The sequence below is a fragment of the Heterodontus francisci genome, chromosome 3 (genome assembly GCF_036365525.1).
Source record: "Heterodontus francisci isolate sHetFra1 chromosome 3, sHetFra1.hap1, whole genome shotgun sequence".
NCBI classification, from domain to species: domain Eukaryota; kingdom Metazoa; phylum Chordata; class Chondrichthyes; order Heterodontiformes; family Heterodontidae; genus Heterodontus; species Heterodontus francisci.
Window position 1 is genome coordinate 140,501,695 of NC_090373.1, and position 15,737 is coordinate 140,517,431.

General features: G+C 44.0%; 1 protein-coding gene across 4 annotated transcripts in view; it reads right to left on the reverse strand.

Moving 5' to 3' along the window:
• Positions 1-15,737, reverse strand: part of ankrd6b (ankyrin repeat domain 6b) — a 242,028-nt gene that overhangs the window by 122,851 nt on the left and 103,440 nt on the right. For 3 of the 4 annotated variants that reach the window (XM_068026559.1, XM_068026550.1, XM_068026527.1), the window contains exon 2: positions 11,689-11,824. The exons of the other annotated variant lie outside the window; for it this stretch is intronic. The gene's annotated coding sequence lies outside the window, so the exon portion shown is untranslated. The remainder of the gene's footprint in view (positions 1-11,688; positions 11,825-15,737) is intronic. 4 annotated transcript variants of the gene reach the window in all.

Consider the following 15,737-nt stretch of genomic DNA (forward strand, 5'->3'; position numbering starts at 1 on the left):
TCACACAGTCAGTCAGAGACTGTCTCACCTTCACACAGTCAGTCAGAGACTGTCTCACCTTCACACAGTCAGTCAGAGACTGTCTCACCTTCACACAGTCAGTCAGAGACTGTCTCACCTTCACACAGTCAGTCAGAGACTGTCTCACCTTCACACAGTCAGTCAGAGACTGTCTCACCTTCACACAGTCAGTCAGAGACTGTCTCACCTTCACACAGTCAGTCAGAGACTGTCTCACCTTCACACAGTCAGTCAGAGACTGTCTCACCTTCACACAGTCAGTCAGAGACTGTCTCACCTTCACACAGTCAGTCAGAGACTGTCTCACCTTCACAGTCAGTCAGAGACTGTCTCACCTTCACAGTCTGTCAGAGACTGTCTCACCTTCACAGTCAGTCAGAGACTGTCTCAACTTCACACAGTCTGTCAGAGACTGTCTCACCTTCACAGTCTGTCAGAGACTGTCTCACCTTCACAGTCTGTCAGAGACTGTCTCACCTTCACAGTCTGTCAGAGACTGTCTCACCTTCACAGTCTGTCAGAGACTGTCTCACCTTCACAGTCTGTCAGAGACTGTCTCACCTTCACAGTCTGTCAGAGACTGTCTCACCTTCACAGTCTGTCAGAGACTGTCTCACCTTCACACAGTCAGTCAGAGACTGTCTCACCTTCACAGTCAGTCAGAGACTGTCTCAACTTCACACAGTCTGTCAGAGACTGTCTCACCTTCACAGTCTGTCAGAGACTGTCTCACCTTCACAGTCTGTCAGAGACTGTCTCACCTTCACAGTCTGTCAGAGACTGTCTCACCTTCACAGTCTGTCAGAGACTGTCTCACCTTCACAGTCTGTCAGAGACTGTCTCACCTTCACACAGTCTGTCAGAGACTGTCTCACCTTCACACAGTCTGTCAGAGACTGTCTCACCTTCACACAGTCTGTCAGAGACTGTCTCACCTTCACACTCAGTGAGAGAATGCCTTACCTTCACAATCAGTCACCATCTCACCTTTCCACTGGCAGAAAGAACATCAACACTTCCAGTTTTGCTAAACTTTATTGCAGTGATTTTTTTTAATAGGCGGATACTAAATAATATTTTGGCGCAGTTCTTAAGTTTGTTCTCAACATATACACAGGGTGCTTTATTCCCTGAATCTTGTCAAAATATCATCCAAGTAAACTGCGTAAATATAAAGATTGTTCAGTAATTCTGCACATCAATATCAGTGTTAGACACAGCACTGTATGCTTTTGATTTCTAGTACACGTTATTCCTTATTAACACCCTTTTCACTTGCACAATCACATGACAGCCCATGGCTATTTTCCATTGAAGAAAATAAATGGGAATAAGCAACCATATGAAAAATGAAGGAAAATCAAGAATGGCAGATATGTTTGGGATCTGTCATTGATATCAGGCATGTACATACTTGACTCTCTGGCTGAAAACCAAATATGTAACTGCAAATATGTTGGTTGTATGCTCCCAATCATCCACTATTCTTTTCATTATCTCCTTCAATATTATTTATCTTCCTAATTTGAATCAACTTATGGGAAAATCTCTTACAAAACAGCCCAAACTAAACTGTTTGACTAGAAGTTCTAAAGACACAGCAATCTTAATAGAGAATGCGCTGTTGATAATTTATAGCCCATAAGCCTGAAATTCTGTACATGAGACTCCTTTCGAAAGTGACATTAGATAGGCCACTATAAAATATAGTTAAAAGCAAATTCTCAAAGCTCTTTTGCGAGTTTAAGAGAATGATAATTTGATAAGTTATGACAGTTCTTCAAAAAGAAAATTCATGATATTTGAATTAGAAGACTTGCATTTATATAGCGTCTTTCATGAACTCAGGGTGTCCCAATCCTTTTGGAGCTTTGAAGTACTTTTGCAGTGTAGTCACTGTTGTAATGTAGGAAATGCGACAGTCAATTTGTACACAGCAAGGTCCCACAAACAACAATAATCTGTTTTACTGATGTTGGTTGAGAGATAAATATTGGCCAGGACACTGGGAATAACTCCTCTGCTTGTCAGTTAAAATGGGAGACATGGGGCAAACGTATTGCAGTGTGTAGATGGAGTTTAAAATATCAGAACACCTGCCCTTGGACAGAGGCCACCTGACCTATAGTAATTGCTTTTATTTCCAAAAGTGTTGAGGTAGGCAATGTGAAAATGTAAAGTACTTCTGGTCGGAGTAATTATACAGCATGTGTGTGGTAATAGAACTGTGCCAGACTTAATTGACTGTCTCAATGTTCAATTTTTTGCATTCATAGGTTTATAACAAGTTTTTCAGTACAGAGTATAAATTAGATACCAAACATTCAAAGCGGAAATGAGAAAAGGTCACTTGACACATTGGAAACTCATCATTCCAGCACATTAACTCTTCAATTAAGCATATCATTGTATTTTGAAGAATCCTAATGTTTTGCCTTTATTACCTTGCTTGATCGGTGATATCATTTGTCAATTATTTTATCCACAGCATAAATGATCTCTATACAGCCAGTGAGTGATCATTTTGTGTAATGGATTAATATTTAGAAGTTTGACTTTCTCTCCACATGGATTCAGTTACATATTCTGTGGTTTCCCACTTTCAACATTGCTCTGGGATGGTTTGAGATTCCAAAGACACCAACAGCTGACAGTTTTCAACACACCAGACCTCACTATCAGAAACGTAATTTGCTTCACATGGCCACTCAACAACAAAGTACAAAATAGGTGGATTAAAACAAATCTTTACCTCAGCAATCTATCAGATCTTAGTCACAAAGATAGTTAGCCATTCTGCCCTTTAGTACTTCTTTAAGAAGAAAGGAAAAGTAAAGTAGCATTATGCTTAGGAAATTGCAACTTAGAATGTCGCATACAGCTCTGTAAAAAAAATCTCACATTTAATCCAATGATATTCCAGCACATGTAGTGCTCACAGATGTGAAGAAGCAACTGATACAGCAGCCTCCTCCAGGCTCCTTATTGTTTCTACACTTTGTGCAAGATCTTTTCTAACCAGTACACCCCTCAAATGTAGTCTGTGCTGTGGGGCATGCTGAAATCTGTCATTGTATATGTAATTGCTCTCCTCCCAGCTCCAAATGGGACAGCCTGACAAAAGCTGTTACTAAGACACCTGAAAGCAACATGTAGACGAGCTCAGTGCACTGGGAATTGGTTCACTGTGGAGTTATTTAAGATATGCATGACAGTTGAAACATTTAGTTTTTCTTTGTGTCTCTCGCCATTTAACTATTGAAGCTTCTCTTTTGATCACAAGTCCTGAACAGTAAATCATGTGTACAATCAGATCCACCTCTTTATCAGTCTTCTAACAATCTTACAAAGTTGTCCTGTTCCATCCTCATTTAATGAAAAAAAGCATCAACATTCCATGAAACATACACCTTGCATTTACACAGAACAAGGCAGTTTCTCTGCATATGGAGAATTCTCTTCCATTTCAGAGTTTAAAAACTTATTTTTTTCAAGATTTATCTATCCATGGCCTTCAGCTAATAAGGATCTGAGACAGATCAAAATGTCTTGAAATGCTGGCTTGATAGTGCCGTAGATAAATGCACTATGGCACAGAACCATACAGACAAATAAGATACCACATTTGATTCTTAGTCTGTGCAGAGTTATCAGATCTCAGCCAGGTCAGTGGTGGGTCATAACAATTGGCCTCGTTGCCCCTAGGTTAGATAAAGGTGGTGGTGATGGGAAATCAGGTAGGCTTCCCACTGCAGAAAACTTGACAAACCATAGAAAAAGTACAGCACAGAAGGAGGCCATTCAGCACGTTGTGTCCGTGCTGGCTGAAAAAAACTAGCCACCCAATCTAATCCCACCTTCCAGCATCTGGTCCAGAGCCTTGCTGGTTACAGCACTTCAGGTGCATGTCCAGGTACCTTTTCAAAGAATTGAGGATTTCTGCCTCCACCACCATTCCTAGCAGTGAATTCCAGACACCCACCATCCTCTGGGTGAAAAAGTTGTTCCTCATGTCCCCTCTAATCCTTCTTCCAATCACCTTAAATCTGTGGCTCCTGGTAATTGACCTCTCTGCTAGGGGAAACAGGTCCTTCCTGTCCACTCTATTTAGGCCCCTCATAATGTTGTACACCTCAATTAAGTCACCCCTCAGTCTCCTCTGTTCAATGGAAAACAACCCTAGCCTATCCAATCTTTCCTCAAGGCTGCAACTTTTGAGCCCTGGCAACATTCTTGCAAATCTCCTCTTCTTTCCAGAGCAATTATGTCTTTTCTGTAATGTGGTGACCAGAACTATATGCAATACTCCAACTGTGGCCTAACCAGCATTTTATACCGTTCCAGCATTACATCCCTGCTTTTGTATTCTACACCTTGGCCAATAAAGGAAAGACAAAAATCAGTTGGAAAGTGTAAGTTAGCTTAGCACATTCACAACTACCATCACAGACTTAACATGAGTGCATAAGCTGGGCTGACATTCCAGTGAAGTACTGCAGTGCATTGTTAGAGGTGCATCCTTTGAATGTCAAGTGCTGCGTTCCCACTCTGCAAATAACCCAGGTGTAGAGACCCAGCTTTTCTGTTTTTTGCACACTTTGTAGTTTGCACTGATTTCTATACCAAAGCGCAATCAATTCTTATGCTACAAATGAAGGGTCAAAGAAAAACAAACGCCTGGAAGTGGGTCGCATTTAGTATGATCAGTACAAAACTCAATGGGTCACAATTTCTTTGCAGATTTCTTCTCAGTAAGAACTGACAAAACATTGTTTGGATTTTGCAGAAAGGTGAGTTTAATGCTAGTGCTGACAGAAAGGGATCGATGTTTCACACAGTGATAACGTGAATTAACATCAGTATGAAAATGTAATAAAAAGTTTGGTTTTAACTATAATAACCGTGTTTTACTTTCTCCAGATTTAAGGGTTACAAAGATGATAGAGAAAACTTAGTAAACTGCAGTTATCAGAAAATATGATTTCACGTGCAGTCGAATATGGGTGGTAGAAAGAGGCATATGGAAAGATATGATTAAAATGCAGGAGTTCCTCAGGGTAGTGTCCTAGGCCCAACCATCTTCAGTTGCTTCACCAATGACCTTCCTTCAATCATAATGTCAGAAGTGTGGATGTTCGCTGATGATTGCACAATGTTCAGCACCATTCGCGACTCCTCAGAAACTGAAGCAGTCCGTGTAGAAATGCAGCAAGACCTGGACAATATCCAGGCTTGGGCTAATAAGTGGCAAGTAACATTCAAGCCACACAAGTGCCGGGCAATGAACATCTCCAACAAGAAAGAATCTAACCATCTCCCCTTGACATTCAATGGCATTACAATCGCTGAATCCCCCACTATCAAAATCCTGGGGGTTACCATTGACCAGAAACTGAACTGGAGCAGCCATATAAATACCACGGCTACAAGGACATGTCAGCGGCTAGGAATCCTGTGGTGAGTAACTCACCTCCTGACTCCCCAAAGCTTGTCCACCATCTACAAGGCACAAGTCAGGAGTGTGATGGAATACTCTCCACTTGCCTGGATGGGTGCAGCTCCAACAACACTCAAGAAGCTCAACACCATCCAGGGCAAAGCCTGCTTGATTGGCACCCCATCCACAAACATTCACTCCCTCCACCACTGGCACACAGTGGTCGCAGTGTGCACCATCTACAAGATGCACTGCAGCAACGCACCAAGGCTCCTTCGACAGCACCTTCCAAACCTGCAACCTCTACCACCTGGAAGGACAAGGGCAGCAGATGCATGGGAACACCACCATCTTAAAGTTCCCCTCCAAGCCACACACCCTCCTGACTTGGAACTATATCACCATTCCTTCACTATCACTGGGTCAAAATCCTGGAACTCTCTTCCTAACAACACTGTGGGTGTACCTACACCCCAAGGACTGCAGCAGTTCAAGAAGACAGCTCATCACCACTTTCTCAAGGGCAATTAGGGATGGGCAATAAATGCTGGCCTAGCCAGTGACAGCCACAACCCATGAACAAATAAAGAAAACATACAAAAATCAGTGTTATTGTGAACTACACTAGTATCTTTTAGTGTTAGTGCCCAGAAAGATGGGTTTCTGGTCTGAGCTAGGTGACTGGGGTGCTCTGGTATCTTCTAAAACTGGGAATGGCATTAAACATGTGCGTGCAGATGTGCACTATATCATGTGTTAAACAAACATGCCCATGAGTTTGCAGTGGCGCTTTCAATTTCCAAGGAAACCAGTATTCCTGTAGCTGCTAGTCAATATAATTCTACTGGCACAAATGAGGCTAATGCACCAGCACAATGACATAAGATATGGAACTCAATATTAGTGAGGCAACAAAATCCTCCTCCACCTCAAATTCTCAATGCAACATTTTTTTAAAAACATAATAGAGATGAATCTGCAGCACAGGAAGATACTTAAAGGATTAAAAGGAAATGCCAAAAGCTGACGTCCTGGGACTACATTGCTTAACATCACAATATTGTACTTATGTTTTTAGGTATACATCATCTTTCAGGTGTTGGCCTTGACTCAGTGGCAGCAGTCTCACCTCGCATTCAAAGGCCATGGAGTCAAGTCCCACTCCAGAGACTTAAGCATACAATCTAGGCTGACACTACACCGAGATGCTATTTTAAACTGAGACCCCATTTGCCCTCTCCATTGGACGTAAAGATTCCTTGGCACTATTCAAAGAGAGCAGGTGAGATCTCGACTGTCCTGGCCAACATTTATCTGTCAACCAACATTACCATTGGTGTTTGTGGGACCTTGCTGCACACAAATTGGCCTATATTGACGACACTTCAAAAGTACTTCATCTGCTATGAAATGTTCTGAGACATCCTGCAATCACAAAAAGTGCTATTTTCATGCAATTCCTTTCTTCTAACGCAGCAACTGAACATGAATAAATTATCTAATACTGCAGTGCTCTCCTGTGTAATGCAGGCACCTAATTGCTTAATAAAGCACAAATGCAGAGAGCGAGATCACTGCATTAATCTTTCAGGAAAAGATAGGTTCATCAGTTGGCAGATTCCTGGACCTTCATTCCTTGGGTTCTATGATGTCACTGATCCTCTAAATTCCAGGTTTTACAGTAAGGAACAGAGCTGACAGAGAGACAACTGGCATCTATTTTATTAACTACAGTCCTGTGAGGTAGAATTGTCTCGAGATACCTGTGGGTGATATCAATATCACCAGTGGACTCAGGATCAGAATCATAGAATGCTTACAGCACAGAAGGAGGCCATTCAGCCCATCCTGTGCATGACGTCTCTCTGCAAGAGCAACACATCTTGTCCCACTCTACCACCCTTTTCCCATAGCCCTGGAAATTTTTTCTCTTCAGATATTTATCCAATTCTCTTTTGAATGTCTCAGTTGAAACTGTTTCCACCACACTCTCAGGCAGTGCATTCCAGATCCTAACCAGTCACTGCATAAAAATGTTTTTCCTCCTGTTGCCGTTGCTTCTGTTTTTCCAACCACCTTAAATCGATGTCCTCTTGTTCTCATTCCTTCTGCCAGATCACTCTGTCCAGATCCCTCATGATCTTGAACACCTCCATCAAATCTCCTCCTAATATCTTCTCCAAGAAGAACAGCCCCAGCTTCTCCAATCTATCCACTTAACTGAAGTTCCTCATCCCTGGAACCATTCTCGTGAATCTTTTTCGGCACCCTCTCTAAACCCATCACATCCTTCCATACAGTGTGGTGACCAGAACTGGATGCAATAATCCAGTTGAATCCAAACCAGTGTTTTATAGAGGTTCATGAAAATGTCCTTGCTTTTGTACTCTGTGCCCCTATTTATAAAGCCCAGGATTCCATGTGCTTTATGACCACTTTTTCAACCTCCCCTGCCACCTTCAATGATTTGTGCACATATACCTCCAGGCCACTCTGTTCCCACACCTTCTTTAGAATTGTACCCTTTAGTTTATATTGCCTTTCCTCGTTCTTCCAACAAAAATGAATCACCTCACACTTTCCTGCATTAAATTTCATCTGCCACTTGTCTGCCCATTCCACCAGCCTGTCTATGTCCTCTTGAAGCTTAGCATTATCCTCCTCACAGGTCACAATGCTTCCAAGTTTTGTATCATCTGCAAATTTTGAAATTCTGCCCTGTACACCTAAGTCTAGGTCCTAATATCTTCTTTGGCCTCCTTATCTCGAGAGACAATGGGTAAGCGCCTAAAGGTGGTCAGTGGATTGTGAAACAACGCCTGGAGTGGCTATAAAGGCCAATTCTAGAGTGACAGACTCTTCCACGGGCACTGCAAATTAAATTGCTTGTCGGGGCTGTTACACATTTGGCTCTCTCCTTGTGCTTCTGTCTTTTTTCCTGCCAACTGTTACGTCTCTTTGACTCGCCACACTTTAGCCCCGCCTTTATGGCTGCCCGCCAGCTCTGGCAATCGCTGGCAACTGACTCCCACGACTTGTGATCAATGTCACAGGACTTCATGTTGCGTTTGCAGACGTCTTTAAAGCAGAGACATGGAGGGCCGGTGGGTCTGATACCAGTGACGAGCTCGCTGTACAATGTGTCCTTGGGGATCCTGCCATCTTCTATGCGGCTCACATGGCCAAGCCATCTCAAGCGCCGCTGGCTCAATAGGGTGTATATGCTGGGGATGATGGCCGCCTCGAGGACTTCAGCATTGGAGATACGGTCCTGTCACCTGATGCCAAGGATTCTCCGGAGGCAGCGAAGATGGAATGAGTTGAGATGTCGCTCTCGGCTGACATACGTTGTCCAGGCTTCGATGCCGCAGAGCAAGGTACTGAGGTCCTAATATATATCAAGAAAAGCGGGGGTCCAAACATCAACCCCATGAGAAACTCCACTATATATCTTCTTCCAGTCCGAAAAACAACCATTCACCACTACTCTGTTTCCTGTCACTCAGCCAATTTCATATCCATGCGGCTACTGTTGTATCGTTTAGCTCAGGAATAGGAAGGGTGCAGTCATGATGTTGAGGGTTTTCTACAGGCCTCCCAACAGCCAGCGGGAGGTAGAGGAGCAGATATGAAGACAGATTTTGGAAAGATGTAAAGGTAACAGGGTTGTAGTGGTGGGTGATTTTAACTTCCCCTATATTGACTGGGACTCACTTAGTGCTAGGGGCTTGGATGGGGCAGAATTTGTAAGGAGCATCCAGGAGGGCTTCTTGAAACAATATATAGATAGTCCAACTGGGGATGGGGCCATACTGGACCTGGTATTGGGGAACGAGCCCGGTCAGGTGGTCTAAGTTTCAGTAGGGGAGCATTTCGGGAACAGTGACCATAATTCCATAAGTTTTAAGGTACTTGTGGATAAGGATAAGAGTAGTCCTCGGGTGAAGGTGCTAAATTGGGGGAAGGTTAATTATAACAATATTAGGCAGGAACTGAAGAATTTAGATTGGGGGCGGCTGTTTGAGGGTAAATCAACATCTGACATGTGGGAGTCTTTCAAATGTCAGTTGATTAGAATCCAGGACCAGCATGTTCCTGTGAGGAAGAAGGATAAGTTTGGCAAGTTTCGGGAACCTTGGATAACGTGGGATATTGTGAGCCTAGTCAAAAAGAAAAAGGAAGCATTCGTAAGGGCTGGAAGGCTAGGAACAGACGAATCCCTTGAGGAATATAAAGACAGTGGGAAGGAACTTAAGCAAGGAGTCAGGAGCGCTAAAAGCGGTCACGAAAAGTCATTGGCAAACAGGATTAAGGAAAATCCCAAGGCTTTTTATACATATATAAAGAGCAAGAGGGTAACTAGGGAAAGGGTTGGCCCACTCAAGGACAGAGAAACAAATCTATGTGTGGAGCCAGTAGAAATGGGCGAGGTACTAAATGAGTACTTTGCAAAGGTATTCACCAAGGAGAAGGACTTGGTGGATGATGAGCCTACGGAAGGGAGTGCAGATAGTCTCAGTCATCTCATTATCAAAAAGGAGGAGGTGTTGGGTGTCTTGCAAAGCATTAAGGTAGATAGGTCCTCAGGGCCTGATGGGATCTACCCCAGAATACTGAGGGAGGCAAGGGAAGAAATTGCTGGGGCCTTGACAGAAATCTTTGCATCCTCATTGGCTACAGGTGAGGTCCCAGAGGACTGGAGAATAGCCAATGTTGTTCCTTTGTTTAAGAAGGGAAGCAAGGATAATCCAGGAAATTATAGGCCGGTGAGCCTTACGTCAGTGGTCGGGAAATTATTGGAGAGGATTCTTCGGGACAGGATTTACTCCCATTTGGAAACAAACGAACTTATTAGCGAGAGGCAGCATGGTTTTGTGAAAGGGAGGTCGTGTCTCACTAATTTGATTTGAGTTTTTTGAGGAAGTGACGAAGATGATTGATGAAGGAAGGGCAGTGGATGTTATCTATATGGACTTCAGTAAAGCCTTGGACAAGGTCCCTCATGGCAGACTGGTACAAAAGGTGAAGTCACACGGGATCAGAGGTGGGCTGGCAAGATGGATACAGAACTGGCTCTGTCATAGAAGACAGAGGGTAGCAGTGAAAGGGTGCTTTTCTGAATGGAGGGATGTGACTAGTGGTGTTCCGCAGGGATCAATGCTGGGACCTTTGCTGTTTGTAGTATATATAAATGATTTGGAGGAAAATGTCGCTGGTCTGATTAGTAAGTTTGCGGACGACACAAAGGTTGGTGGAGTTGCGGATAGTGATGAGGATTGTCAGAGGATACAGCAGGATATAGATCGGTTGGAGACTTGGGCGGAGAAATGGCAGATGGAGTTTAATCCGGACAAATGTGAGGTAATGCATTTTGGAAGGTCTAACGCAGGTGGGAAGTATACAGTAAATGGCAGAACCCTTTGGAGTATTGATAGGCAGAGAGATCTGGGCGTGCAGGTCCACAGGTCACTAAAAGTGGCAACGCAGGTGGATAAGGTAGTCAAGAAGGCATGCTTGCCTTCATCGGTCGGGGCATAGAGTATAAAAATTGGCAAGTCATGATGCAGCTGTACAGAACTTTAGTTAGGCCACACTTAGAATACTGCGTGCAATTCTGGTCACCACACTACCAGAAGGACGTGGAGGCTTTGGAGAGGGTACAGAAGAGGTTTACCAGGATGTTGCCTGGTCTGGAGGGCATTAGCTATGAGGAGAGGTTGGATAAACTCGGATTGTTTTCACTGGAACGACGGAGGTGGAGGGGCGACATGATAGAGGTTTACAAAGTTATGAGCGGCATGGACAGAGTGGATAGTCAGAAGCTTTTTCCCAGGGTGGAAGAGTCAGTTACTAGGGGACATAGATTTAAGGTGAGAGGGGCAAAGTTTAGAGGGGATGTGCGAGGCAAGTTCTTTACACAGAGGGTGGTGAGTGCCTGGAACTTGCTGCCGGGGCAGGTGGTGGAAGCAGGTACGATAGCGACGTTTAAGAGGCATCTTGACAAATACATGAATGGGATGGGAATAGAGGGATATCGTCCCTGGAAGTGCAGAAGGTTTTAGTTTAGGCAGGCATCAAGATCGGCGCAGGCTTGGAGGGCCAAATGGCCTGTTCCTGTGCTGTACTATTCTTTGTTCTTTGTTCACACATGCTGACATTAACAAGCTATTAGACTTAGATTTTAGTATGGGTATTATTCTGGAAATTCACCAACTGTCCACACTGCTTACCTTGGAACCATAATCTTCACCACAATGGGAAACAAGGACTCCCTTGGTTTATAAGATGCCACTCTCTGGAAGACTGATGATGCTACTTGGGTTTACTCCTTGTGTCGGTCTAGCACATTTTCATTCAGAAAATTCCCTGAAGCAAGAAGAAATGTAAATGTTCATATTACTTGATTGAATTACCTCATCAAGGCACTTATCAGTACAATCACATATACCAAGTTGCTGCAGCCTGACTAATCACTATTCATGAAAGGCTTTAGCTATGCTTGCTTTTAGAGACAAGTTACTTTTTAATCGGAGATTTGACATCCTCCGAAAATCTGCAGTAGTTTTAAAAAGCATTTTGGCTTAAAGGAGCATTATCTTCATGAAAATATGTTCCTGAAACTTTCTTTTTGCTTGTTTACAACACAGATAGGGCTGGATTTCATTCCCAGCTGGACATCGGGTTCCATGACGGATGGAGGCGGGGGGGTGAACTCTGCACTCTGATGGGTGAAGGGGAGGTGGGGGGGGGGGGGGGGGGGGAGGGGTAAACTCTGCGTTATATTGTGCTGTTTGCAGGGCTGGCAGCCTTTTACAAATGGCGCCAGCACCTGCTCCTTCAACAGGTGACTGCGTGAACGGCGTCACTGAGGCTGCGTTCCAACAGGTGATTGTGGGGGCTGACCGCCGTGAATATGTAAAATGGCCACCAGCCATGTAATTGCATTTGCGCGGGTCCTGTGGGGGAGGCCGCCATGTTCCACATGCGCCATGAATGCAAAATCCAACCCATAGAGTTTTGAACTGAATTTATATCATCGCATGGGTTACAAGCGCTGACATTTTGATGAAAATTATTCCAGGTTCCAATTCATAACCAAACTGCAGGAAAGAGAATAACATTTCTACCACCTTATAAGAGAAATGTGAAATATGATGTACTTTCCTCTTTCCTGGATGAGGATGAAAAAAAAAATGACATTTTAACAAAAATCGCTGATCTCGCCAGACACCCAAATTTAAAATGCCACCAATTATTTTTTTATTCATTCATGGGATGTGGGCATCACTGGCCAGGCCAGCATTTATTGCCCATCCCAAATTGCCCTTGAGAAGGTGGTGGTGAGCTGCCTTCTTGAACCGCTGCAGTAAATGTGGAGTAGGTACACCCACAGTCCTGTTAGGAAGGGAGTTCCAGGATTTTGACCCAGTGACAGTGAAGAAATGGCAATGTAGTTCCAAGTCAGGATGGCGTGTGGCTTGGAGGGAAACTTTAAGGTGGTGGTGTTCCCAGGCATCTGCTGCCCTTGTCCTTCTAGGTGGAGGTTGAGGGTTTGGAAGGTGCTGCAGAAGGAGCCTTGGTACGTTGCTACAGTGCATCTTGTAGATGGTACATACTGCTGCCACTGTGCAGCGGTGGTGGAGGGAGTGAATGTTTATAGATGGGGTGACAATCAAGCGGGCTGCTTTGTCCTGGATGGTGTTACGCTGCCTGAGTGTTGTTGGAGCTGCACCCATCCAGGCAAGTGGATAGTATTCTAACACATTCCTGACTTGTGCCTTGTTAGATCGTGGACAGGCGTTGGGGAGTCAGGAGATGAGTTACTCTCTGCAGGATTCCTCGCCTCTGACCTGCGCTTGCACCCTTGGTATTTATATGGCTACTCCAGTTCAGTTTCTGGTCAATGGTAGCCCCTAGGATGTTGATAGTGGGGGAATTCAGCGATGGTAATGCTGTTGAATGTCAAGGGGAGATGATCAGATTCTCTCTTGTTGGAGATGGTCATTGCCTGGCACTTGTATGGCGTGAATGTTACTTGCCACTTATCAGCCCAAGCCTGGACATTGCCCAGGTCTTGCTGCATTTCTACACGGATTGCTTCAGTTTCTGAGGAGTTGTGAATGGTGCTGAACATTGTGCAATCATCAGCAAACATCCTCACTTCTGACATTATTATTGAAGGAAGGTCATTGATGAAGCAGCTGAAGATGGTTGGACCTAGGACACTACCCTGAGGAACTCCTGCAGTGATGTCCTGGAGCTGAAATTATTGACCTCCAACAACCACAACCATCTTCCTTTGCGCTAGGTATGACTTGAATCATCAGAGAGTTTTCCCCTGATTCCCACTGACTTCAGTTTTGCTAGGGCTCCTTGATGCCTTACTTTGTCAAATGCTGCCTTGATGTTAAGGACAGTCACTCTCACCTCACCTCTTGAGTTCAGTTCTTTTGTCCATGTTTGAACCTGTAATGAGGTCAGGAGCCGACTGGCCCTGGCGGAACCCAAAGTGGGCATCGCTAAGCAAGTTACTGCTGAGCAAGTGCCACTTGATAGCACTGTCGTGACACTTTCCATCACTTTACTGATGATTGAGAGTAGGCTGATGGAGCAGTAATTGGCTGGGTTGGATCTGTCCTGCTTTTTGTGTACAGAACATACCTGGGCAATTTTCCACATTGCCGGGTAGATGCCAGTGCTGTAGCTGTACTGGAACAGCTTGGCTAGGGGTGCAGCAAGTTCTGGAGCACAGATCTTCAGTACTATTGCCGGAATGTTGTCAGGGCCCAGAGCCTTTGCAGTATCCAGTGCCTTCAGTCATTTTTTGTTATCACGTGGAGTGAATCGGATTGGCTGGAGATCGACATTGGTGATGCTGGGGAGCCCAGGAAGAGGCCGAGATGGATCATCAACTCGGCACTTCTGGCTGAAGATTGTTGCAAATGCTTCAGCCTTATCTTTTGCACTGATGTGCTAGGCTCCCCCATCATTGAGGATGGGGATATTTGTGGAGCCTCCTCCTGTCAGTTGTTTAATTGTCCACCGCCATTCACGACTGGATGTGGGAGGACTGCAGAGCTTAGTGCTTCAGAATTCATTGACAAGAGAGTCACTGCTGAGAGATGTTTCCTGAAAATAGAACCAACCATGTGTTTTTATTTGGTGGGATTGGGGGGGTGGGGGGGTGCTTGGCAGGGAGGGAAGTTTTAAAATCTGTGTGAAAGACTTTAAATGTTAATGTTCCTCCAAATATATAGGGGAAATTGTTAATTATATTTTTAACTAAAGGCAGTATTTTAATTTATAGTGTACCCCTTATAGTAATGCTCCCTTTCACGTTGTTCAAGTGAAGAACTGATCAACACAGATTTGGGGGAATAGGTTTGTCTGAACATGTCCATTTTAGGGATGAGGTCACTTTAACCAAGATTTTAGCCACTCCTCCCAAAAGTTGCTACTTTGGATCAGTGTCAATTTTCATATGATTAGACTCCTGTGAAGTGCCTTGGAACTTCAGTGAGAAAGTTTACTTAGTATTTGTTAATGTGCTGTTTAGATGTTTTCCCTCGGCTGGTAGCACTGACTGCTGGCTGTGGTGTAGTTCCACAAGCCCACGTCAACCTCCAGCACCTCGTCCAAATGACTGCTCATGTGTTAACTTGGACAATGCAGGCAATAAAGCTTCAACAATGGTTTGTGGCAAAAAGTTCAATATTCAAACCAACCTCTGTGTAAAGAAATTATTTCTGACTTCCTTTTTCAGTTCTTTTGTGATTATCTTCTAGTTAATGTCTTGCTGAACAAAGGAAAAATATTCAATGGCCACTTATTGTACCATAACCTATCGTAATGTATTGAAAAGTGAAAGAAAGGGGAGAGGAGAAAGAAAAGAATAGAAAAAAAACACCCTTGCCGTCATCCAGGCAATGCAATTCAAATCACCTTCCAGGGCCCCAAACACTCCTTTCAGATGAAACAGAAATTTACTTGTATATTGCTGAAAACAGAGACATTTTGTCGAAGCTTTTCGCCTTGCACTCATCAGGACAATTCGCAAGAACACCACTGTAAGGGAAGCAATGAATTTATACTATATGAGAAGAGAGTGCTGATTGGTTGGCAAGTGGACTCTGATTGGTACAACCATTGCCATGGAGAATGCACCAGTTTATGGTGACAGACAGTTAACTGCCAAGCTTCGTTTGAAATTTAAACCAGACAGCTTGACTCTGATAGGTCAAGGCATTGCCCTGAGGAATGAACCTGTGACTGGCTGTCA